This window comes from Meleagris gallopavo, chromosome 14 (assembly GCF_905368555.1).
Source record: "Meleagris gallopavo chromosome 14, MGAL_WU_HG_1.1, whole genome shotgun sequence".
Taxonomy (NCBI): domain Eukaryota; kingdom Metazoa; phylum Chordata; class Aves; order Galliformes; family Phasianidae; genus Meleagris; species Meleagris gallopavo.
The window spans coordinates 1698147-1724178 of record NC_139417.1 but is presented as its reverse complement, the minus strand read 5'-3'; the positions used below and the strand labels follow the sequence as shown (position 1 = coordinate 1724178).

At 43.9% G+C, this 26032-nt stretch overlaps 1 long non-coding RNA gene across 3 annotated transcripts in view; it reads left to right on the top strand.

The window, feature by feature from the left end:
* The window catches only part of LOC146543372 (uncharacterized), a 119772-nt gene extending 96237 nt beyond the window's left edge, over window positions 1–23535 (top strand). For 2 of the 3 annotated variants that reach the window (XR_014886363.1, XR_014886364.1), the window contains exons 2-3: window positions 3250–3388; window positions 4161–8968. This is a non-coding gene — a long non-coding RNA (uncharacterized LOC146543372). Of the gene's footprint in view, window positions 1–3249; window positions 3389–4160; window positions 8969–22189 lie in introns of those variants that run through there. The other variant, XR_014886365.1, reaches the window with a different exon arrangement.
* Window positions 23536–26032: the final 2497 nt, after the last annotated feature.

The following is a 26032-nucleotide window of genomic DNA, read 5'->3' as shown; positions in this document are numbered from 1 at the left end:
AGCAACCTGTTCTAGTCCCTCACCAGCCTCTGAGAAAATATTTTTTCATAATATCTAACCTAAATTTCCCCAAGCCATTCATCCTTGTCCTACCTCTGTTAGACTATGTAAAAAGTCTCCCTCCTTCCTGTTTATAAGCTCTCTTCAGATACTGGAAGACCATAATGAGGTGTGCCTGGAGCCTTCTCTTCTACAAGCTAAAGAAGCCCAGCTCCCTGAACCTTTTTCATCAGAGAGCTGCTCCCTCCCTCTGATCATTTAATGGCCCTCCTCTGGACCCACTCTAACAGTTCCACATCTTTACTGTGTTGGGGACGCCAGGCCTGGATGCAGCATTCCAGATGGGGTTTCATGAGGGCAGAGCAAAGGGGGACAATCCCCTCCTTTGCCCTGCTGGCCACCCCTCTTTTGATGCAGCCCAAGATGCAGTTGCCCTTCTGGGCTGCAAGCACCTTGCACTTGGACTATTAAACAATTAGGTTCTTGTGAGCCCAATTTTCAGACCTGTCTAGGTCACTTTGGATAGCATCCCTTCCTTCTGTTGTGCCACCTGCACCACTCAGGTTGTTGTCATCTGCAAACTTGCTGAGGGTGCACTCAATGCCACAGTCGGTCATTGATAAAGATGCTGAATAGCACTGGTCCCAAGATGAACCCCTGGGGGACAACACTCATTGCCGGCCTCTACCTGGACATAGTGCTACTGGCCACAGCCCTCTGGCTTCAACCATCCAACTCTATCCACTGAATAATCCACTTTCAAATCTGTATCTCTCCGAGTTAGAGATGAGGATGTGGTGAGAGACTGTGCACAAGTCCAGGTAGATGACATCAATTGCCCTTCCTTGGTTTACTGATGCCATCATTACATCACGGAAGGCCAGCAGATTGGTCAGGCACAATCTACCCTTGAGGAAACTGTGCTGGCTATCCCAGATCATCACCTCTTCATCTTGCATGTGATGCAAGTGCTGAGGTGTTCATTTGAAGATTATCAAAGAAGCTTGCTAATATGTGGTACTGGAAACAGGTAAAGGTGAGGGATTTGTTTAATGTCAGATTGCAACTCAGGGTCACCCTAGGACCTGTCTGGTCCATGTACAGTGTTTTAGTTGTTTGGCCCTGAATTCACTGAATTCCTTCACTAGTCCCGTGGGTGTTCCAATCACCATAGCTGGGGGCTCTAGATTAGCGTGCAGGGTCAAAGCCACCAACGTGCAGCTATGGATTGTTTTTCTGCTGCCTCATAGATATTATCTGTCAGGCTTTTTAGGAGAAATCCTATGGTTTCTGCACGTTTATCATTTGAGTGGTTCTCCAACCACTTGTTCTTTCGCTGAGCAGGAGTGACAGAAAGACTGACTGCCAGAAGCTGGGTACACAGAAGTGATGGCTGTGGTCAGACCCCCCTATGGAAGCAGGTGGGCAGCTTGGTAGACAGATGCCTGTAGGAGTCAGGACTGGTTGATCTTCTATCCTTGTATTGTTTAACATTCAGGAAAAAAAAAAAAAAAGAAAAAATTCAACTTATAATGGCTCTTCTATCCTTTAAACTTAAAAGCAAACTAGAGGGGGGAGGGAGAACTGGCAGACACCCTTGAGGACTGAATACTTAAAATAAGATCTTTTTTTTTTAAAACTTGTTTTGCCAAAAACTCTTAGTAAGACTTCTTGCACTGATCTTGGACAGGAAAACATTGCAAAATACCACATTCTGGTCAGACAGTAACATTGTTTCCTGCCTTGCTCAAATACCATCCATGAAATCCTACTGCCTCAGTTCTTGGGATTGCTTTTCTCCAATGTTTGCCTTCTCCACTGGGGTGGGTTCTGACACTTCCCGCTGGTCTGGAGGATTGGCTGAAACCACTCCAAGTCTGTAGACAGAACAGCTTAAATGCTTACTTGCTGCTCTGGAGCTAAATCTCTATTCCCAGATGATATTCCCTGCAAGATCCCTCCCATTCACCTCCAGAAAACCAGCCGGCAGGTAAAAATCCAGCCAACTGGATTTATAATCACCATGTGAAAACTGCAAGATAAATGCAAAAAGCCATATCCTTCTGTTATTCTCCTAAAAGCATGGCTGAGCTCTAGGGTTCAGCTTGTCACAGATGATGAGGTTAATTCTGCAGGCAGATCGGGTCTGTTTGCCATAAGTTGGTGCTGATTTCTGTACACCATTCAGAAATCCCTAGTCTGAGGAAGGCAGATCTGGAGCTCGCTGTGTTCAGAGCAGATGTACTTGCCTGGGGACCTGCACTGTCTGACTGATGGTGTGAAGAACTATCTGCTGGAGAGCACCTATCTGAGCAACCTTCACTTCCACCACCATGTGCCCTCTAAACCTGCAAGATCCAAAATCCTTCAAGCAGGTTGCAGAATTCTCCGTGGGGAGCCATACAGTCCTTGTTTTTGCAGTAAAATGAAGCACACAACAGACTGAAGCACAGCAAGCCTCCCTGGAGATGTCATGGTGACCCTGCTGTCTCTGGTGTCCAGCTGGACATCTTCAGCAGGTGGTAATCACAGAATGGCAGAATATCCTGAGTTGGAAGGGACACACAAGGATCATTTAGCTCCATACCGTTCCCTTGGGTCCTGTTGCTGCCATCAAGAGAGCAGAGCTCATCACATGCCCCTCCACCCCCCTGAGAAGTGGCTCTAGGCCGCCATGAGGAGCTGCAGGCCGCCATGAGGCCTCCCCTCAGTCTCCCCCACGCTGAACAAACCAACAGACCTCAGCCTTTTCTCAGTCTTGATGTCCAGGCAAATGATGTACAACCAGTGCCATGCTGTCCTAGTCCTGGTCACTCACTCAACTTCTTGCCAGTGGTTTCAGGCTGAACTATTGGGCTGCGAAGGAGAGAAGTTGAAGGAGAAGCCAAACTGTTGTCCTCAGAGCAAGAATGGATGGCTTGTCCTTTTCCACTCCCAGGCCTACTTATCTCTGCGAAGCAGGCAGTAAATGAATTTTTCAGAACCAAACTTGGGGGTCTGCCCTCCCTGCTCCTCTGTGCTGTGCCCACATCTGTGTCCCTGCAGGCTGAGGCTGGGGGAGCTTTCTCCTTGTAGGTTTCTGTCATATGGTGCACATCAGTATGGTATGCTGTTTACTGTCTCGTCTGTTCCAAAAATGTTACACGGGGGGAAAGCTCTTGGCCAGGGCAATGTTGAATTTTCCAGATTCTGTTCCATTGGGGTTTCATTGCTTGCAACCATTAGCATGTTTTTTTCCTTTAAATCCAGGCCTCTGCAGCCTTAACTAGCTGACTGGGAACATAAGCTTGCTTGATATATGACAGTTTTGTTGGGGAAACACAAGCAATGGATGTGGTGACTGGAGATGATTGGCAAAAGCATCTTCTTTCTGTGGAAAGTTTCAGGAGTAAGTTTCATTCTCTCTTTTTACCTGAACCTAGATACAATCTCAAAACTTCCCCTCCCAAAACACCCAAAAACAACCAAACAAGAAATTACAGCTCCTTCCCCCTGACTTCACTTTAAATAAAAGCCTACACTCTATTTATACCCTTTATTTAAACACAGATTTTATAAATACTCCAAAGTATTCCTGATGATTCATTACATCAAAAATGTCAAAACAGACATTTTGAATTTTTTTTTTTTTTTTGGTTGTTTGTTTGTTTGGATGTGTGTGAATGTTTAACTAAAGTATCCCAGCACATTCATTTAATGGTGGTTTTGTTTAAAATAAGAGGTGTGTTTGCTGGTCTTTCTGGAGTGGCAGATCCACAGCAGCCCCCATGGCCTCACCTATTTTGCAGCCATGACCCAGACTAAGGCAGGCCTGCCAGGTTCCTGCCTCTGCCCAAAGCTGTCTCGCTGTTATTTGCAAGTGAGTGTAAACCAAGGAACCACCTTAGTCCTGTGATATCCCCTGCCTGTAATTCACACAAGGAAATCAAGTTAATGGCAGGCTTGTGAGAAATCCTACTCAATTTGGGTCTAAAATGAGAGCTACTGGAAATGACTTGTCTGGGCAGACATTCACCCTGGGTTGTGTAGTAGGCCTGCAATGTTGTCATGTTCACTACCTTTAATTTCAGGAGCTCAACACAAGTTCAGTGGAGCCCTATAGCTAGCTGTTCATTGGCTCTATCTTTAACAAAATGCTCTATTGATTTTGTGTTTTTTAGGTTATGGCAATTCGCAAATCCTACTCATACAAGGGGTGCTGAATGCTGGCAGGGCAGAGTGTAATTCCTGACATTGCTGGAAGGCTGGAAGAGAAGAAAAATCCAAGGGAAGCCTGGCAGTGGAGTCAGTGCTGGTTGCTCAACCCGGCCCATTGACATCATGTAACAAAATGGTATATAACGTGGGAGTCCGCAGTTCAGTGAAAGGTTCCTAAGATAATGAAAGCTCCAAGAACTACTGTTAGGCATGGAATGTGCTCACAGTGTTATGTTTACTTATATTTGTTATTTAAAGTGCATACAGAGAGACGCAGCTGGGCACTCTAACTCTCTTGGATGGAGGACCAGAGAGGTTCCTGTTCTGCAGAGCAAACCCTATGACTTCCTTGGAGAAGTCCTAGATCTTTTCCTGCCCACCTCTGAGCTGCAGGCTCTTGGATTTCCTTTTGGGAGCAGGCCCTTCCACTGACACAGGAGCCAGCATGGAGACTCCATCAAACCAGGGGTGCTGTCTGCATGAGAGCAGCTGCTGCAGGTTCAATGCCAGTAGAAACCCAGATGCTCCCAATGCTCCTTAGAGCTTCCCAGTACCCTCCCAGTGCCCTCAGTACTGACTAGAGTCGCCCAGAACCCTCCCAGGATAGCTGTGCATGCAGTGAGAGAGCACTTGGCTGAATTGAGAAAGGAATAAACCCTTCTGACACCCACCTGAAGTCAAGGAATTAGTCAGTAAAGCTTCCACCTGCTGTAAAGAGCAGATTAGGAGCGTCTGCTGAGAACCCTGATTATCCTTTTTCACTGTCAAATGTGGCTGTCAGTTTTACACAGGTTTGTCATGACAGATTCAATCAACTCTGGTATGTGCCAACTGTGCTTGTAGCAAAGGTGCAAAAGGACACCATCATGTTCCCACTCCACAAGATGGACATATCTATGAGACTAAGTTTGTTTTAGAGATTAAATGCGGTGCCTGAAGTAGAAGAAGGTGACCTTTGAGGTCTGGTGTTTTTGCCCGATGTCTGAGCAGGCTGTGATTTGAGCTTGGATGGCTTTATATTAGAGGAAACCATCACTATGTTTGAGTTTAAATTACTCATTATTCATTGTGATGGAAAGAAAGCAGCAAAGCTCTCTTGTCTCTCTTGAGCCAAGACAGGAGCTGTGATCCTGCTCTCTCTTTTCTGCAGCAGGAGTCTTTCTACTTCAATGGTAAGATGTTTGTTTTCTCAGTAGGATCAAATAATGCAAAGCCACAGATAACAGTGCAGAGGTTGTCTTGTTTTTGTTTTTCTTTCTGTTTTTTTTTTTCCTCAGGTAGGAACATTTCTCTCAGTCGCTTTTTTCTTTCCCTACCTTCTTTCTTCTAACTCCAAATCTTTCTAAAATACATCAAACGTCTTCTTGATGACACATTTCTGAGCATAATTCTTACCTTTCTCATACAGGATTTTCTTCCAGGGTTTGTGAAGTACTCTTTGTTAGCATGAAATGCAGAAAAGCCAGATGGTTTGGCTGGAGTCCAGTTACCTAAGAAACATAGCACTAAGACACTATCAGAAGCTGTTTCCTCTAAAGATCACTCTTGACCTGCTTTGTTCTAAAAACCAGTTTAGAGACAGCACTGAGCTGTCAGTGCATACTTCCCCTCCATAATTAATCTACAAGAGTCGGCCTGAAATCAGTATCAGTGACTTTGTGGCTCCTTTTTTTCCCCCCTCAAATATTTCTTCTCCATACGACTCTTCCTTCAAAGGGGTGTAGAATGATGTAGGCTATTTTTCACCAGTAGTGCCGCAGTGGAAGTTTTGATGGTAATTCTCTCTCCCTGGTCAGAAGCTCCTGGTTTGTCCAAGCTCTGGGATAGCTGGATATGCTCTGATACTTCCCTGGTGGCTTCAGAACTCCTATAGCTCCCACGGTTGTTCCTGGTCACGGGGGACAGATGGGGAGTAAGGTGTGTGTTGCTGTGCACACATACTCTGGGACAAAGAAATGCATGTGGTCGTGATCCCTCATGATGAACCCAGAGAGGCAGTGCCCATCGCTCAGACATGGCGAATGTGATTTTAAACTGCTAAGTGTCTTGCTCCAAGCTGAGTGCTCTGCTCTGCCAATTGATTTTTTTGCATTGAGATCAGAGCTGTTTTTTCTTCTTGATCAAGGGAGATTGCGAGCTGTCAGGCTCAGTAGGAATCTGGTCCCCTTGACTCCTGCAGTGTGACCACTGTGATTGCAGGCGGGGTTGGGTCTCTGTCAGTGCCTTACCTCTAAGGTGTCCTTCTCTCTTCAGAGCTCTTACACTGTTGTTGTCGTTTTTTTGTGTTTTTTTTTTTTTGGCCTGTCTGTGATTACTCTTGCGTAATTGTTCCATTAAAATGGATATCAAAATAATTGGATGGTCCCTCAGCAGATGTAAAATTTATTGTCCTCCTGTGCCTTTGCGCTGAAGTTAGGATCTTGGATTTTAAAAATCCTTTTTTCTCCTGGCAATGTGGGAGTTTCCCCTAAAGATGTGGAATGTTTACTGCATACCAAAGGCAAGACATTATGCAGGCACGAGGCTCCTAACACCTACAATTTCTAAACTGCATGTGGCCTGTTTGGATTTCCTTGTGCTGAATTCACATGGAAACACAAACACATGTGGCGTTTTTTGTTACTTTTCTAGGAAATCACTGAGCGCAGCCCTGCAAAATAATACTTCCTACTGTTAGCTCCACTGAGTGTGGGGGAAGGTGCTGCCTTTGTGTCCCAGGCTGCTGGAGCCACATGCCAAGGCTTGTGAGTCATTCACCCTGAGTGTCTGGCTTTCCAGGAAGGCAAATCCCAATTTTAGAACTTATCAGGGACTGAAGAGCACCGTGGGGAAATAATAAAGGAAAGGTCATTGAACATTATCAGAACTGGAGGTTTCCAATGGGAATCATGCCAGGAAATGTACGATTAGTGTAGGAATGGAATGTTGTTTCTGCGTAAGATATTGAAAAGGGGGAATTGATCTGAAGAAGTAGAGCACAATGTATTTATATTTTGTAACTTTGTGCTTAGAAATAGCTGATGTGAAAAAGTAGAAATACCATGTATGTTAGTAACATGCTTTAGAAATATAGTTGCTGAATTATGTGATTAACTCTTGCTTGCAAAACTGCAGTAGTTTTTAAATGTTCCAAATAGCATAGGTATAGAGTTATGGACTAGAAAGCATACTGTAGGGCTATTCTGTTTGGATAAGAGACCCTCAGCAAAAGAAAAACAGACTTAACAAACATCAAAGAAGCCAGGCCCTCTACACAAGGCTGGATTGCCTCGCTCTGTGGGTAGGTTGGGGTGCAACAGGCAGGCATCAAGATACTGCCCTCTGTCCTCCTTCCAAGCTTATCTCTATGCAAGGACGAGCAGATGTCCAGAAACAGTGACCGAGTGTTGAGTGAGCAAATGTAAGAAGTTAACTAATTAGTGATATGTGCTTAGCTAGCAAAAATTGATGTTTAGCCAGTATCCACATGTTTAGTTGAGTGTCGGGAAGACTGTGAACCTGAAGCACTCAGCCAGTGAGGAACCAGGGGAGAAAGAGATAAGCATCAAGTAATAGGGCATAAAAGATGGAAGGCTGTTTCCTGTATGCTCTCCTGCTTGCAGGAGACCCACCATTGCAATTGCAAATAAAATCTGCTTTATCAGGGATACCGTCCTGGTAAATTATTTGGATGTTTCCAACAATTAGAAATAGGAGAAACTGTGTTTTGTCGAGACAGCTGGAATAAAGCCAAGAGGATATAGAATGCTTTCAGCCTGCTTGTGGTGAAGCAAGCTGGCAAGGTGTGAGTAGAGGAGATTGGGGGGAAAATGTGAGAAATTAATAGCTGGTGTCTTCCTATGTGTGCTTGACACCACTCTACAGCTATCAGGTGCCCAGTCATCACCTGGGAGAAGCGAAGCAGAAGGGCATCTCTCTTCCCTCAGCTGCTGCCAGGTGAGTATCAGTTACATGCTGATGTTCCTCAGAGCTTCATGACTGGCACTTGTGGTCCCTCATGCAGGCACACAGCAATGCGGTGCTGCACAGTGCATGGGGAGACATGCAAGTGAGGCACAAGTGGGATAGGACAGATTGCACCAGAGAACTTCCCTCTCACTGGTGCCATCAGCCTGCTGCCTGTCTTGGGTGGGGGATGTCTTTTCCTTTCCACTTTTAGTCAATATGGCTGGAAAAATACCAGTTCTCAGGGAAAGCAGAAGTCCCTTGATTCCGTGGTGCGTGTAGCAAGAACAAGAATGCTTTACCTCAGTGCTGTACCTTAATGCTGATGTGTCCTCAACTGTTTTGTTTGATTACTTGCATATAATATATATGCAATATATTTTGGATATACAGAGCAAAATGCATGTGTGCTAACAGCAGCTGCAGGACTCCACCTCAGGAATCATTCAATTTCATCAGTGAAATCACACTGGAATGTGCTTCTCATCCAAATGTTAACCCCACTTAACTTGAAAAAAAGTCACGCTCCAAGTCTGTCTTGTGTAAGAACAATTACTTGACTGGTTTTCTGTAACAGAGGGACCTAGGAATTCAATTTATGTCTCTGTTATATCAACTGTTAGATGGAGAGCTAGAAGATTTAGCCATATTATGTTCATATCAGTTTGCAGGAAAAGACAGCTGAGTGGAAGAGAGACAATCTGCTTCCCAAGAAACCCACTTCTGAAAAGCTGGTTAAGGATACACATTTTGTACTGAACTCTTCGTTCAGGTGTCTTTCTTGGCCTTTTCTCTGCCTTGCAAGTTCATCAGAGCTCTTCTAATTGGGTCTCCTTATCCTTGGTGAGCCCTAGGCTTCCTTCAATTAATGTTCAATTTTAGCACTATTGTCATGCCTCCTCTAGCTGTTCTGCAGTGTTGTTGCATGCACAGAGACACCTCACAAGAAATCTTAAAATGTCCAGCTTCTACTTCAGTCTTCCTACTCAAACCCTGAAGAGTGCTCTTCACAGCTGGTATCTACAGCTGCTTTGCAAATGTCATCCAAAGTAACTTCAGTGTGTTCATGACTTGTACTGCAAGACTGTGGTAATACTTCTTCCTGTGATACTGGCTGTAAGTAAGCCATCGGGATGTGGTTGGTGATCGCCCTAAAATGCTGCAGGCAAGGAACTGTGTCTCTGCAAGACCCTCTGGGAAATGAATGCAATGCCACCAGACAGGAGAGCACTCCCAAGAGACCCACTAATCCAGAGGCACACTGATTATTTCAGTCCAGGTTATTACCTCTGCTGCGGTTAAATTCTTTACTTTGGTCTCATCCATCCTAAAAGCACTGAAAGCATTGGATCAGAACACATTACTAATTTTAAATACTAAGTGAAGGGTCTTTCAGTAAGTGGATGCTTTTCTCCACCTGGTTTGACTTGAGCTGTCTTTTCCATCACGTGCAGTAGTGAGTAGTGACAAAGCAATGGTACTGCTGACAGCTTTGTGACATACCTGGACAACTTAAGTGCCTTTCTAGTGAGCAACTTCAGAAATTGCCATTGTTTCTTTTGCTGATTGCATTTTCTGGAAATTCTTACTAGCTCTTAAGTAAGTTGCCAGTTTTAATTCAGCATTTATATCTCATTTGGAATAGGACTTGAGACAAAACTAAAGGACACCAAGCTTCTTGGTAAGTCCAAAAGCTGTTGGTAGTCCTCAAAAAGACACAAGGAATGTTGATGACATGCTGAATTTTCACTTTTCTCAGAAGTAAGAAAAACAGAAGAATCCTAAGTAATGATGGGTCTTCTGACTGACAAGAATGTGCACCATTAGGCTATTATTTGGTTTTAAATTATATCCTCAAGGCAGCACTAGTTTTTCTGCAGGCAGAATAGGAATCTAATAAGTTTTCAAGTGGCAAAAAGATTCCAGCCAACTCCAAACTCCACTTTGTCTGTGACAGTGGAAATCCTGGCTCTCTGAATTGGGGTTGTAGAGAAATTCTGGAAAGGAGTATTGAATGGCTATAAAGCAGCAGTAGCTGATTTAGCAGATATGAACACCCATGAAGGTTTTTTGGATGTAAAAGGAGGCTAGTATGTGACTTGAGAGAAATGTCCATGGTGTCATTGCTGCAGAAGGAGAGAGCCTTGCACTGCCTTGGGACCAGCTGCAGCAGGGCGTGCACAAGCCCTCGTTGGCAGTTTGGATGCTTGGATGCTGGGTGTGCATTTCTACTGCATCTCTGAGCTAACTAAACTAAAGGCAGTCCTGGGTCCATCTGTGCTGCTGCCATCATCTCATTCTTACAGTCATTGCGTGATTCAAGAAGAAGAGAGGCTCAGTGCCGGTGTCAGGCTGGAGCAAAGGAGCAGCAGATGCTGGCACGCAGCATGCCCAGGCAACTCTGTGCCATAAGGTCATCTCTGAAGTTGTTTACCAAACCTGCATAATGTAATTTAAAACCTTATTCCAATGAAGGTGTGTGTTTCTGGGTGTAAATTGTGAAGTGTGAACACATTGCCAGTGACCACTGCCTCTCAGGGCACAGACATTGGCTTATGTTTCTGAGCATTGCATTGCTTCGTGCAGCTTGGGAGGATAGGAAGGGAGCAGTGAAAGATCCTGGAGTGTGGGCTTGAATTGGTGGCATAATTTTTTCCACTGCAAACGTTTGTTAGCAGACAAGACTGATTAGTACTAAACAGAGTAAATAGTCTGACCAAAACACTGTGGGAATCAGACACTCACACCAGAAAGCCAACACTTATTAAAATATAGCATCTGATTAGGTGACAGCTACAAGTTATTCCCAGGGAAACCCATTTAATTAGTTGGAAGGAGTCAGTATGTTTGATCTTCCAAGTGAAAGACACTTCAAAGGGCTGGTAAATGTGAATTCAGGAGGGGAATTCTGTGAAGTGTTCGCAGTGCCTTCTGCTCACTCAGACTTGTAAAAATCATCACAGCCTTCAACTCTCTTGTGTCTCTTTGAATGTAATGAATGTTCATTCCAGCAAGTGTTTTGGGTTCACGTTTCATCTGCAATCAGCCAATTTTTTCCTACGCAGCTTCTTTTGTTGCCAGCAAATTCAGACAACCTGAAATCAGTTCAAGTCTATCACAGCTCAACGGAGAAGCAGCACATCAGCTGTAAGCAGGTAAATCTATGATCGTGATCTCTGTGCTGCATGGTTTCAGGACGGGAAGGATCTCTCTTCCTCTAAATGATGCTGGTGGTTTTGGAGATCCGTTATCCCAGCCACAGCTGGTGTTCTATTCCTTGTGGGAACAGAGTATTTTTTTTTTTTCTCCCCAAATTCTCCTCTTTTCTGCACACAGTGCTGGCCGGAGCAACCAGCCCTTATTCTGCATTGCTGGAGGTGTTCTGCACTGTATGAAAATTGTATGAAAACAGAGATCTGAGTCACAGGAGGATACTTCCAGCTCAAAGGGCGTCTGTGGTTTCCACACTCACATAAACACATGAATGTGGCACAGAAACTGATTTCAAGAAGTGAGGATCATACTGGGAAATGCTTCGTCATGTGTAAGGGCTTAATTCTTTAAGCCATCTCTCCTGCCTTCCTGCAGTGCTTTAATGAGCATGATAGAAGAATATCTGCTCCTTTACCTTGAGTAATTATAATTTTTATCCAAATTCAGTGTTTGTTTTATTAATTCAGCCTTTGAAGAGGATAATTGCTCCCGCTACCTGTTTCATGGGCATGGGGTAATATATTTTAGCGTAACTGGGTAATTAAAGGAAACAAAAAATCAAAACCCAAACAAAAAAACAAACAAAACACAAGTGCTATTTATCCACAACATTGTTCTGTGTAGAAGCTGTGAAATGAGTGAGCAGAGGTCGGGATGATTTTGGGGTAGGTAGTGTCCTCATCTGCCAAATGAAGTGAAATGTCCCTGCTTTCTTCTCCCATATAAAGCTCCAGCCCTTCATCCACCCATCCTGATGTTAAATCTTCCTCTTCTGGTCAGAAAGTATCTCTGTGAGTATTTCTAGCAGGAAGGAGGGGAACAGCTAATAACAGGCATTAAACCTGACCTTCTGTGTGTGCTTTCCCAAAAGTGGTGCATATATTAACATTCTGGCAATAATACTGAGCCTGTTTAATTTTCTGTTTGACTAGAAACACTGAGAAAATGTCATGGTATTTGATCTCATCTTTGTCTATTTTTGCTCCTGCTGAATGAAGCTTATTGGACTCTTGAGACCCAAGTGCACGCTGCATGGCTGGAAGCAGGCTGTGTATAAAGGGGCACTGTCCCTCAGGCATGAGCTCCTCAGCCACACAGGAAGTATTTCGTTTTATATTTGAAGGCTGGCTGAGGTTCACTAATGGCTGTTAATCCACTGGCTTCTTTCACTTCGTCCTATGCCAGGCCCTGTCCAACACCTGAAGCACTGGGGTTTCTGCTTTCTTCACACAAGCATTCAAAAATGCGTAGGAGCAGAAGTCTGTGCTGCAGGTGGGGTGTGCAGGAGCGGGATGGGTTGAAGGAGGAGATATGACAGCTAGGTTTTTCTTCCTAAAATAATGAAAACTTAAATGTCTTTTCAAACGCTGAAGGAGCAAACCATTCTGAAGGAAGAAGAGCCCAACCCAAAGGGGCTTCAGTGTATAAGCAGGGGATGGCAGGACAGAATAATGGTGGGCTGAGAAACACTGGTGCTATCAGCATCATTCTGGTGCCCCGTGAAACCAGCTGTGAGACTGAAAGCAAAGCCTGTGAGCACTGTCCCAGCAAGCAGGAGCGTGCATCCGTGTAAATTAAAAGACTAATTATGAGCAATGCCTCCAAAAGATGTTTAATAATTGGACCTGCTTTTGACATTTTATTAGCATGCCTTGATCTTAGCATTTCCTTCCCACAGAGGAAGAAAAAAAGAAAAAAAGTAACTTGTCCCTTTCTGTTTGCCTGCCTGCACATACACACAGCTTAGCAGTCACTGCTTGTCTGCAGTTGTGCTTGAAGACCCTGACTGTCAATGACCATCCAGACTGCCAGAGTGCACAGTAAAGATCACGGAATCGTAGAATGGCCTGAGTTGGCAAGGACCTCAAAGATCATCTAGTTTCATATCCCTTGCTGTGGACAGGGTGCCAACCAGCAGACCAGGCTGCCCAGAGCCATGTCCAGCCTGGCCTTGAATGCCTCCAGGGATGGGGCATACACAACCTCCTTGGGCAACCTGTTCCAGTGCCTCACCACTCTCTGAGATAAGCCCTGCTGCCAGCATCTTGCACTCTAACCAGCCAGGACAGCCAGCAAAAAGGGATTTTTTCCACTTTTCTCTTCAAAAGGAACACTATGTGGCTGGCTGAGAGTTCACAGGAATGGCAGCACTGGTAGTGGAAGGGAAAACCAGATCTCCCAGGTACCAGACCTTCAAAAGTCAAAGATCCTTCACAGACCCTACTGTATGTTTTTTTCTCTGGCTGCTGCATGATGCCCAACCTTTCCGTTCTTGAAGTGGAGCCTGTGCTGGAGCCACTGCTGCCTGCAGCTGACAGAGAAAGACACAGCACAACTATCCATGCCTCTATGCAAAGTCAATGGCAGAATTAGGCTGTCAGTTGAGCCATCTGACCTAGAAAACAATATGAACTTAGCTTCCATTTTTGGTGGGGCTCTGAATGATGATGAAGTTTGCAGTGTTACCATCCCGAGTAAAGCATAACTAGTAGCAAGTGGATACAGATGGGTCTCCTCAGAGGGTATCACTGTGGGGAAGTTTTCCACCAGCTTGAGCATCTGAGGATCCTGCTTTCCCAGGGCTGCTGCTAGCCATCCTGGAACTGCTTCTTTTGCATTCTCCATTTCGTGTGGTTACGGTAAAAGCTTTTTTTCCACTGCTGGCTCGGAGTACTTTTGCTTGTAGTAATTTTCATATTGTTGGAATGGTTATTAACCCACCACATAAATATCTGTATGTTTGAGTCAGTGTTGAAGTCTCAAGGAAGGAAAAAATAAAAGAGAGGGAGACCAGACCACAATCAACACTGATCTATGTGTGTAATTGGTGATACGAGTTTTATACAACGTGGTATTGGGTAATTCTAAGCAACTTTTGTTCTATAGTGGTGTCTCTGTCCCACGTTAACGCCCCTTTTGCCACAAAAAATCAGTGTCTTCTACTGAAAAACACATGGTGACTCAGAAAGTTTTTTGACCATGACATAAAAACCCACAAGCATGAAGTAAAGTTCTCCCCTCCAAGGCACACTACCAGTAGCTCCTAGGACCAAGAGTTTCTGGAATTCAGCTCTGTTCAACATGCCAAGCAGCAGATAGCTTGGCTTCGTGCATTGCATGCACTGGGAGTGCTAGCAGTAGAGTCCCTTCCTTTGTGAGGCTTGGCCTTTTTAGATGCTTGGGTCCATGAGGTACTTTTTCATCTGTGTTACTAAGAATATTTTTCTGGAAGTGGTATACAAAACTGCTAAACAGGAGCTCAAGTGTTGGATAAATTGAGGGCTTTGAAGCAGTGAAACCCCAGGGCCAAGCCTGAGATGATATGCTTCTATTAGCACTCCCTGCAATATGTATTTGTGACATTACTGCAGACAGCAGGTGTGTATGGTGAATCGTGAGGGTCTGGCAGGATATCTAGGAGTGAGATACCTGCCCATCTTTGGCAGTGCAGTGTTATAGGTACAGCTGAAAGGAATTCAGTAACAGTAAGATGGTGATCATTATGCCAAGTCTCAACCTTGTGATGAGGAACTAGGACCAAGCCCTAGTACAAGCCACCTGTCTGGCGTGCAAGTGCCAGATGGCAACGGAGTTTGTAGGAGGAGATGCTGGTAGGAATTCCTTACCCATGGGCATGTTCCACATTTGTACCAATTACCACTGTCAGAGTGATGTGAGCATGATGACCTGCCACAGTGTTTGGATAGCACCTGTCATCACAAAGTCTTCATCTAAATCCAGTCCTCACATGGCAGTGTGTGTAAATGATGGGGAGTTGCTGCTCTGAGTGCTCATAAGGCCCCTTATCGCAGCAAGTCAGTGGAGTCTTATGGGTGACAGGTCGTAAATCCTGAGTTATTTTCTGCATGCTACCCGTCTCAAGCAGTAAATCTGATTTTCATTTACCCAGTTAACTTCTTTTGAGAGATAATAACATTGCTTGTGAGCCTTTTTTCCCCCAAATTTGCAAACTCATGGCTAATGGATGGTTTGGGTGGGCTCCAGGACATCAGGAAATCAATTGCTCCCATTCTGGTTAATATTGAAAAAATGTCAGTGTTCAGTAACACTATCCAGAGGCAAGTAGAAATATGAAGTTACAGAAAAGCAAGAAGAAAACACTCTGTCCTGCTGTGCATTACTTATCTCTGATCTGGGCTTCCATGATCAGTCCAGAGCAGTGCTTTGCTGGAGGGGGCAATTACGAGGAGCAGGACAGCCTGCAGCAGGGGGTGGTGAATTGGGAAAACAAGTCAGGCAAATCAGCAAAACACTTTGATGCCAGAAGTCAAAGGAAGGGTCTAGAGACTTCAGGATCAAGTCTATTTTGCAGGCATAAATTGTAACTGTAGAAGAGTATCTTTCTTGACTACCAGGTTGCTTCCTGTTAAATTCAAGAGTGGCATTCCCATGGAGTGCAGTAGTAAGGGAGAAAGACTTTCACAAGCAAATATTTTTATCTGGAAACCACATCTCCAAGGAGATGTGAAAATTTAGAGACCCAATTCTTATATCTTTTGCACCAATAAATTGCTGTGAAACAAAAACAAGCCTGCTACCTGTACCTGTGATGCCCACGGTTGCAGGCAAGCACTTTCTTTAAACTCTATTTTCTGAAATAATACAGTTTGCAAGATGTGTTTCATTCAGAATGGGAAATTAAATTTATAGCAAGCCCAGGCACTTAATCCATTAGCCACGTGGAGCTAAATGGATTGAGTGCAATTATCTGCCTGATGTACTCCTCCACCTTAATGGAGTCTTCTGACCACGTCAAAAAGAGAAGGAAGGCAAGACACCCGCATTTTGTACCCCTGTGGATAAAGCAGAGCCTGGTGAGCTCATTTTATTCTCAACATGAAGGCAAACTTAAAGAGTATTAGCTAGTATGTGGTGGTTTTGTTATTTTTTGTTTTTGTTTTTGTTTTGTTGTTGCTTTTTTTTTCCTAGAAGCCAATAGTGTGTTTACATGTATTCTTTCTCTGACAAACGTGTGTCACAAACAAGCTATCTGACCACATAACATTGTCACTAGCATATAATGTCAGACTGAGCTCTTGTAAGTCCTTGCACCTTTGCACAGTGTCTAACAAAATGCTAAATGAACTGGTAGGTGCCCACAGCCAGCCTGACAAAACGTGGCAGAAGATACACTGGAGGAGAAGCCTTGCTTCTGCACTGTACAGTCTCTCCAGAAGCTGGAATGGGTTTGCTCTGTAGTTCTAGTTGGAAAAAAATGGATGCATGATGACATACTTATCGCTTATTTGGTATTTCAGTGTGTGGCCTCATTCAGATTTTGAAATCATAGTTCTTTTTCCTTTTATTCCTCTTATTATTCCTTATTTCCTTTTGTAATGTAAAGAGTTAAAGCATGAACCATTTTTTTTTGCTTCATAATTGTGGGGATTTGGGGTAGCAGACCCCAAGAATGCTTACTTTCATGAATCCAGTGATCTCATCTCTCTATATCCCTGCTTTCTTTCCCATTCTTCATGTACCATGTCCATATAGACTTCAGATGCATCAAATGTTCAATGGTTTACTGCTCAAGTGTTTTTGTAGTCTTATACTCCATAATCATTGGAGTAGTTGCACTGAAACCTTTATGTTCCAAGATTAACCTAGTATGAATTACAATCCAGAAGCTCTTGAACAGATCCCCTATCTAGAAAGAAACAATTTTCTGTACACCACAAGCAACAAAGTAGACTTGCCTTGGGCTTCTTGTAATACAGTTAATAATGGTCCCTGTACAGATCTGTATGGATCAGAGACAAAATTAGGAAGACGTTGAAGATATTAACAGAGATACCAAGAGTACGGTGAGTGTGAAGTGTCTCCTCAGCCCTACCTAGAAACCCTGCCAGCTTGGGCTGGTCTGCGGTGTCTCATGTCCCATGTAGTGGAATTTCTTGTCTAGCTTGGAAACGTAGCTGAAAAGAAGAACCTGGCCAAGCGTCTCCATCCCCTACCCAGCCTCTACCCTGCCTTGAAAACAAGAAGTTTGTTCCAGAGGAAGTAGTGAATGGTTGAATCTGAGCTTGTGCAATCTAGAGGCAGTTCCTGCAGTGGCCCCGACAGAGAGTGGGTCTTGCCCCATGGATTACCCGTGTCATACAGTGTATTCTGCAAGTGCACTTCCCTTCACCTAACACTTTCTGAGAATTCACCAGTCTGCTTGTTAGAGGGGGGTTTATCCCTTCATATGTGGTTTGGTAGTCATCGTTTCAAATGAGCTCAGCACTGAGTCATTTAGGATCTCTTCAAAACGTTTGTGTCCAAGTGGCCTGGGTGAGACACATGGACATTTTTCCTGAGGACAGTGAATGAAGCTCTCTTTCCATGTTCCCATTGTTGTGTGCCCTGAGACCAGAAATTCAGTCAAAAGCCACTGTGTTCCAGACACTCACCAGGAAAATGGTACAGCAGGGTTCTTCCAGAAGTGATCATAATAAGGAAAGTGGAAAGAGGAATTTGTCATTTCCACTTTATAGATGGCATTGGGCAGAGAATACCCATGTTAGTGGAAATAATCCATTTTTTGACATCATGGGTTACCCCAATAGAATAGTTTCTACTGCTTTCACTTGGTCTTCTTCCAGTGTGAGTAAAGGTTTATTGGAGAAACAGCTTGAATGCAGTACAGGCAGACAAGTTTGTACTGACTGAGAGAAACTACTATCAGAGGAGCCAACTCTTCCATCTGGAGAGAAGACCCAAAATGCCTTTCTCAACCCATTTAAGCAGTCCTTCTCTGCTGACTGACAAGTGTCATTGGGCTCAGTTTTCACACAAAAGTAAATTAAAGCTAAAGAAAACACAAGAGCACGGAAAAGTCCTGTCACCTGGCAACATGGCTCCCCTGCAGAGAGATTTTTTTGACAGTTCTGTGTTGGGTTTACTTGTTATGTGTTTATTATTATTATTATTATTATTATTATTATTATTTCCTAATTAAAAGTGAAGTCTTTCTTCTTGTGGATCAAGAAGACCTCCTTTATGTGAAGATCATTTTTGTCAGTGTAACTCAAAACAGGCAGGCATGCACACATGTATGTATGTGCATGTGCACTAAAGAGAATAAACATATAATATTATTTGCTTGATTATGAACGTACTTTCCTCTGAAAAGAAATGCCCTGCCTTCAGGCAACTCCTCCTAAATTGAGAGGATTTTTCTAAAGAACAGATGGGCTGGAATGAGGAATAGAAATATTTTCAGGCAAAAAGGGGCCAGATGATGTAATAAGCCACAGGAACAAAGTTCAGTTATTTTGTGCTCTCATCCAGACCTCAGAGCTGAAAATGCCTCTGTTGTTTATTTCAGATTTATCTGCTTTTGAAGGCTGTGTCTGTCTTTCAGTGCTGTTATAATACATACAGAGTTAAACTGACTAAATAGCGATTGAGCAATGGTGGGAGAATATATTTGTCAGCACCGAAAGCACCTGAGTAGTGTTTTCACTGTAGATAATAGATCAGATGTGTGTTTAACTATGCTTGAAGGAAAAGGATACACCTTGAATGAATGACCGTAGCAGAAGTCCTCAAGACCTGCCTGACAGAAGTGAAACTGGTCACAGAAGCATGGCATTTGAGGGCTGAGTAAGTGCTCACAAATACTCCTAGAAGTATAACTAGCTCTTGTGTCAGTGACTAACTTCCTTCCTGCTCCACTCATAAGCATAGATCTACTGGTGAGGGCTTGTAGATGTGCATGTTCCCACCCTGTGTTGCTTTAGGGATCTCTTCATGCTCCCACAAGCAATTCAGAGGGAAGCAGATGTGTTAGCTGCTCAGCAAGGGCAGCCGGTTTGGGCATGTTGGGTTGTATTGTTATACTAATTCAGGATGGGGAGAGAAGCAGAATAAGACAGATAAAGACAGTTCAGTAAATGAAAGAAAAAAGAGGAAAAAGGAAAAACCACGAGTGATGCACCAGCAGACCAATGTCCATCCAGGTACCAAGCAAGGACTACGTTGGGAAGATTGTCTCCACATTTTTGTTGTTGAGCATTCAACTGCATGGCTTGGAATATCCCTTTGGTTCTACCTGTGTCCCCTCCCAGCCTCCTGCCCATTTCTGCCCTTCCACAGCACTTCTACTTTTCTGCCCAGCCAAGAGGTGCCATCAACCAACAAGAGAATAATGCTTTGTAAGAAAAGGAAACCTGGTGTTTCCAAAGGTCCTGCAAACTGGTTATTTCCTATGGAGCTCTGATTTCATCTGGGAGGGTTGGCACAGTGCACGAGTGCTTTAGTCAGCAAGGCAACATGGTTCTTTCATGTGCTTGTTGTCACAGGAGGTTGTACCATGAGAGAGAGCTTGAAAAATCACTTGACTAGAGAACAGGTAATCCCTCCTGTTTCTATTCTGTGTCACAACTGTTAGTCCAAGAGATAATGCTGCCTTTCCTCTTAGAGTGTCTTTCCTCTTAGAGGTCACTGTAACCAGGCACCAGTTGCCATTTAGAAAAATGCCAGATGGGTACAAGGTGCTTCCAGATCAGAACACAGAATGACACTGCAGTAGGCCAATGTCCCGAAATGGAGAAATTTTTAACCGTTACTGTTTGGAAGCAAAGTTGAGTTTGCTACTCCATCCTTTGGTTACAGATGGAGAAGACTTTCATGTGCTTAGTGCTTGATGTTCCATGGAAGTAGGCTGATAGCATCTGCCGAAGCACAGCCAATCAGAAAATACATGCAGGAGGAAGGGCAGGTATATGGTATGAAGACTTGAATACCTGCCAAAGAGCTAGTATGTATAATTAATCTTTCTGAGGAATTCCAGAGGCTGTGTGGTGCAGTGAGGGTCCCTTGAGATGGCAGCATTTCTGACCATAAGTAATGTTCCTTCTTACTCCCACTGACACTTTATGTAACAGTCCTGCTCTAATCCTGACTGCTTGTCAAATCTAAAATAGCTTTCCTTCTGATGTTTTCACGATGGGGGGAATTCAGGGGATTTTAAAGTATGATACCAGCAAGCAAGCAAGAAAATGTATTCATTCTGTGCTGTCTTCTGAAGGAGAACGGACGCTTGAAGACAGATGCTGAGGGCCCAGATGCTGAGCACTGTATTATTTTTCTTGGATGTTTCCTTACCTGAAATAAGGATGACAAGAACAAGATTATTTCTTTGAGGGGGAAAGAGACCTTGTGATCAGTCAGATGCTTCAAGGAGTTGTTCCATTAAAACACGAAGTAAAAATCTTAGCGTCATAATCTTAGCTAGTTTTTTACACCAGCTTTCTGACTTCTTTGCCATGTTGTATTTCCATTTACATTGCAGAAGGCAAGGCTGTTTCTAGGAAAACAACGCAAAGACAAATGTCCAAGCGTATCTGTGGTATTTAAGAACTGAAATTATATGCCAACCAACCCCAACCTGACTCCAAACGAATTGCTCATATAACAGCCCTAACTGGAGAGGTATTTAAATTGCCTTGAATCATTGAAAAAAAAAATCTCTAATGCTGTTTCTTTTTTCCCTTCTGTAAGAAGTGGAAGAGGAAAAACACAGTGCTTCAGTGCTCCAGGGAACCCATTACGGTGCAAGGCAGATGTGAAAATTGCAACAGCATCTTAAAGCAATTCAAGGTGTCAACAAATGAGTTCCCATCAGGAGAGCTGCTTTGCAGATGCACCAGGCTTATATTCCAGGTCATGGTTCAGTTCATGTTCAATGAACAGCAAAGCTTATGGTGAAGGGCTAGGCTCTGATCCTCTTCTTTCACTCAGAGATTTACAAGGACAGAAGCTCCCACTGAATCATTTTGAACAATATTCCTTCTTTATTAAGTAGAGGAAGTGAAGCAGCAGCTGAAACTTGACCTTGTTTAGAAGAACTCTAATTATTTGCATCCTTCTTATGGTCTGCTGCTGCCAGCAGCTTTCTCTCATGTTGCAGCTGTGAGTCATGCTGGCTTTTCCTAGGATATGTTCATCTGGGCAAGTATTGCATGTCATGTTCCATGAGTACACTCCCTTGATCAAAAATCAGAATTTATTTCAGCTGTGTTTATTTCTCTCTTTGACTCCACTTTTTCTCTCTCTCTGTCCATCCATCCACCATAATCCCACCAAACATGACCTACTGCTTGCTTTTTCTTGAGGCTAACACAGTCTGAAAATAGAGCTGCTTTCAATTTTGTGTAAGGCTAGATCTCTGAAAAATCTTCTCTTCCTTATATCTTCTCAGTAAGATTTTTTGGGATGTTTCAAGGGATGGATCTCAGTTGTGTTCATCTATTCCAAAACTCTGAGGCCTTGGCTATGTCAGGAAAGCCTGCACAAAACAGAATGCTAAAGGTTGTTATACTTACCAAGTGCTTCCTCCTCTGGACACAGCTATGCTTTGTGCTGTCAAAAAGTACAGGAGAAAAATACACTCGAGTATGGACACAGATGTGCAGCACAAAATACACTGTCTTTGCTTAAAAAATAAAATGACATTTTGCTGAAATAATCATATCAGCATATGGGATTGTTGCCAGAGCAGCTCCATCAGTAAAGGATAACACCTCATTGGAGCCCCAACTAGCAGAGCTGTGCTGGGAGAAATGCTTGTGCATCTGTCATCCGTCGTTGTCTTATTTTTCTCTTTAAAAGGGTTCTGCTGAAGGGAAGCAGAGAAGAGTGAGAGACCTGGAGTGAATTCCTCTGCTTCCCTCACAGGGTAGTTGCCATGGGAGAGGAGAGGTTGATAAATGGGATGTGAGTTTGAGATACTGGTCCCCTGACAAAAGTGCAGCTTGGCTGAAGTGGTGTGAATCCAGGTTGCTTTTATCTCTTTGGTATTATCTCAGGAATGTTATTCTCATTACAGCTGGAGGGGAGCTACATGAGTTTGGTCCTTGATGGGAGAAGAGAAGCACTGTGAGGTCCCATCTCTCTACAGCATCTCTGAAATGAAGCTGTACTTCAAGACTGCATTCAAGCTGTTTGACGCTTGCCAGCAGTCAGTTGGCTTTCTTCAATCACCTGCAAAATCACCTGGTGACCCAGTTTCCCACTGAAAAGGCATCTGTGTTAAACTTGCTTTACTTACAAGTTAATTTTGTATATTCTATTTCAATATATTTATGGTCACATGAGTGCTCACAATCAGGAACCACGCTTGCAGGATCATGGATGTGGAACTGAAAGTATCAGCAAAAACATCTGTTTTTCACATCCTTTAACCTCACAAGCAAATCCATAGTGTTACCAAAGTCCCTGTAATCCTCTTTGGCATTTTACCTCTGATGCAACCTTTATCTCTGGAGCCTGTGAGCCAGGAGGCAGTTGTCCGTGCCACCTTGAAAGGAGACATTTCCAGGCTGCATCTCCCCAAATTAGCCCTAGAGCTTGAGGATCCTGCAGCCCTGGTTTCTTTGATACACCAAAGTGTTCTCCAAATCCTACAATTCTAGCACTTCAAATTGCTGTATAAGGTCAGTGTGTTCAACTTGTTATTTGGGTTTCCTGATGCAAAATTTTATTCAGTTAGCCCTGGTTTGGATGCCTATAAAATTCCTAACATGCAAATGTCCTACATTTGACAAAACTAGACTAAAAATCTCATTAGAGCAGCCTTTTGCATGCTGTCCCTGACTTTCCTTCCAAATAATCTGTCTTTATGATAGTCCTCTTGGGATTTGGGATTTTCTACTCCTGCCTCTCCCCAGAACAGGGAAAAAGAAGAAAGAAAAAAAAAAAAAAGAGGAATGCTGTAAAATGACAAATGTAAAAATAATTAGCAGATATGGATTTTTATCCCCAATCTTCTGAACAGTTTTGTTTCAGATCAGAATTCAGGTCGTTGCCCAGTGTCTGAGGTTTGTTATTTTTCATCTTTGCAATCCAGAGGATGATGGAACTAATACAAAGTGTTGCCAGTCTCTGTGTGGACATTACTTGGATCCATGAAAATGTACTCAGTGTTTTCCAGGTGTGAAGAGCCAAAAGAAACCACCTTAGGGTACCATGTGATGTTGTTTGCTTTGACCGAGGTTAACTAAAATGAAAGATCTCTCTGAACATGGACTGTTCAAAACCATCCAAGTTTTTTACATGTTCATGTGAAAAAGGAAATGTGGTGTTTACAAGGGTACAAGTTGAGCTTCAGCTTGTGTATTTGTCTGTGTATTTGTATGTCCAGACAGAATTTCCCGAGTGAAATTGGTTTGGTTGTTTGAGCCCAGCTTTTAAAGGTAGGCAAACAGAGCGTTCATCTCACGAAGTACACAAATAGAGCTTTCTGGTGGAAATGGCAGGCCTGGATGCTTCTTCCAGCCAGCCCTGCCTGTCAAGCAAAGCCTTCTCCTTCAGGTTTGGGAGAATTCCTGGCCTCCAGGTGAGTCCCTTCTTGTCTGCAGGGATCTTAGGTCCCACTGCAGCTTGGGGCCAAGGGAGCCCAGATGATTTGCATCTGGATGGGGTGCAATTACTGATGAGAGGTGCTCAGTTGGATCAAAACTTCAGAGTTGTTTCTCTGGTTTTTCACATGCAGCCGCAACATTGTACTTTCAGTGGAGATATTGCATGGGGTTGTGGCAGTCAGAGTACTGCCTGGCTGGGATGGATGCATCTGCTGTGCTGTTCCACACCCTCTGACACCAGTTCTGGTCCTGCAAAAAGCTGCAAACTGTCAGCATCCCTGTGACCCATCATGAAGCATGATATAACTGTCGTGCCAAAGCAGAGCTGCAATAGAAGACCATTTTCCTGGAGGGTGGTCAAAACGCTTTTATTCCAGTCATTTTAACTTTTCATTCTAGTTTATTTTCTTGCTGCTGTTTCTTCAGTCCTTGATCAAATGCCTCTTGAGGCAAAGACTTGCAAAACTCCATCAACTGCTGACTAAAGCCCTGCTTTTTTGACATGGGGGGTGTTGTGCTGTCTCCCCTTTTCCACTGACTCCTTGCTGATGCTGCTGCAACAAGCTGCATTGCACCTGCAGCATCCTGCAGCAAGAAAAATTCCTTTTGCTCTGTGTGCTTGAACTTCATCCTGCCTAAAATAGGAATAGCTCAATTTTCCTTTTTTCATCTACTTTCCCTGGGATGGTGCTGTGAGATGCACTGAGCAGCAGCACATTGCACAAATATCAGGCCCGCATGTTCAGGAGCTGTTAGCTGGTCAACAACATCTCACACAGTACCTGTCCAGTTTTCACAACCTTGTACTTAGGTCAGTGGTGTTTGTTTTATCATGCAATAGCTTTTGGTTTAAGGGTAACAAGAGAATGGAGGTGAAATAGTGGGACTCGCGCTGCCTGCTGAGCGCAAACTCAGTGTCGGTTATCTAGAGCCCCAAGCAGAGGCTGATGTTATAAAGGTACAAGACATGCAGGGGTCAGACTGATGTGATTATACATGGGAGCCCATTGGTCAGCTATCAAATAGCTCCATAGGTAATGTGAACTGAAATAGGGAAAAAGCTGAACCAGGACTGGATGGCAAAGCAAGCCTTAGGTTTGAAGTTCTCTCTGTCAGCTGCCAAAGGAGTTTTAAGTGGCAGTCACCGGGAATGAGATGGTGTTGCTCACCCTCTGCCTGGTAGTTTGGTCCACATGTGAGTGCAGCTTCCATGTTTGCCGTGTAAGAATGAGTGGGATCCTTCCTTACTACTTGCGGTGGCTGAGTTCATCGAGTGAGAACACATCCTTGCCTCTTTATTAACACAGTGAGCATTTGCAACAGCACTATACCTTGCAGATAGCTGCTATTCACAGGTGAACACCTGAGCACACAGAAGAGCACCCACGGATGCTGTGTTGTCCAAGTCCAGTCCATTGCTCCACCTGTCCCTTCCCCAAGCAGAGGTACATTTCCTCACTGCCATCACTTACAGCACTGCTGACCCTCTCTCGCTCTGTGCTGTGCATGGCTCTGGGTTTGACCCAGCCTTGCTTACACAGATTGGTGCTGGAGGGCTGAATGGCACTGAACTCCTCCAACCTCCCTGAGGGTGAACCTGATACTATTACATGGTGCCGAACCAGTTACTGAAAGCTGACACAAGACAAGAAATCTAACCTAACTGCTGCTCCCTGCTGCAGGGATTTCTGGGCTGTGGTGCACTGGGACTTGGTGACACTCACTTTATTTAATCCAGGACAAAATCCCTGCCACATAACAAGCTCACCAGGTACTATCTGTGCTCTGCCTGCCTTGACACAGGCAGCGTCCCCTGCATCTCCATGTAGTGAAACAGAGCAGGAAGGACTAAAAGCAAGAGGAATCCAGCTCTGCGGTGACGGTGCTGTTGCAGCAGTAACAGGGAGGTCTAGTTAGATTAGTTTTTTGGCTTTTGGATAAAAGAGGCAATAAGTTGTTCTTTGATCAGAAGCCATTGATTAGTGATGGCCTAACTCTAAATCTTTGCCTTCCTGATTTAATACCCCCTAAATGGCTTAACAGTCTTGGTATGCAGTAGAAGGATATGCATTGTCTCTTCTCCTTCTCTTTCCCTTTCCCTTTTCTCCTCCCTTTTCCTTTCCTATTCCTGTTCTCTTTCCTTTTCCCTTCCCTTTCCTACTGTAAGAGTTTGGTTGTAGTCCTCTAAGGTCCTTACTTGCAATTGCTGCTTGAGATGAGAAAAGCAGCCCTTCAGCACACATCTTCAGCCTGCATGGGTTAATGTAGCAGCTTAATCCAAGCAGTATCCTCTACTGTCAGTGCACTAT